The following is a 497-nucleotide window of genomic DNA, read 5'->3' on the forward strand; positions in this document are numbered from 1 at the left end:
ACAAATTGGCCTTTACCAAAGTCCCAAAGAGGAGCCAAAGGGATTCCCTGAAAGCATTCAGAATTAGCAAAACCAGGAATTAGCAAAATCTAGTTCTTTTAAGTTTCACTCACTCCCCCTTTTGGATGTGGATGCAACAACATTAGAATGTCATACATGACTGTGACGGACAGAGAGAGGAACATCCCTAAAAGAAGAGAAGCTGATACAATGGTAAATATAGTAAACCTGCTCATAGAGTATGTGGAATGCTTGCTTTACTGGTAAATTTACATCCAATGCAATAACCTGTAAAAGTTTACAATCACCTTATTAGACAATTTTCGGCGAAGATATTCTCATAGATATTCTATAGGATATGAAGACAAAAATCATCAAACAGTAAGAAGATGAAGAAACCAGACCTTGCCCGACTCTGGGAGCAGCTCATATGCAGTACAGGTTGACAATAAAACAGATATACGGTGACGAGACATCTCCAAATCAACCGCTGACAT

At 38.6% G+C, this 497-nt stretch overlaps 1 long non-coding RNA gene across 1 annotated transcript; it reads right to left on the reverse strand.

Annotated features, from left to right (window-relative positions):
• On the reverse strand, positions 1 to 497 carry LOC106322261. The gene is made up of 3 exons (XR_001266312.1): positions 405 to 497; positions 229 to 288; positions 1 to 47 (listed from the first exon to the last, which is right to left on the reverse strand). It is a non-coding gene; the product is annotated as an uncharacterized LOC106322261 (long non-coding RNA).

Source organism: Brassica oleracea, unplaced genomic scaffold (genome assembly GCF_000695525.1).
Source record: "Brassica oleracea var. oleracea cultivar TO1000 unplaced genomic scaffold, BOL UnpScaffold12227, whole genome shotgun sequence".
NCBI lineage: Eukaryota > Viridiplantae > Streptophyta > Magnoliopsida > Brassicales > Brassicaceae > Brassica > Brassica oleracea.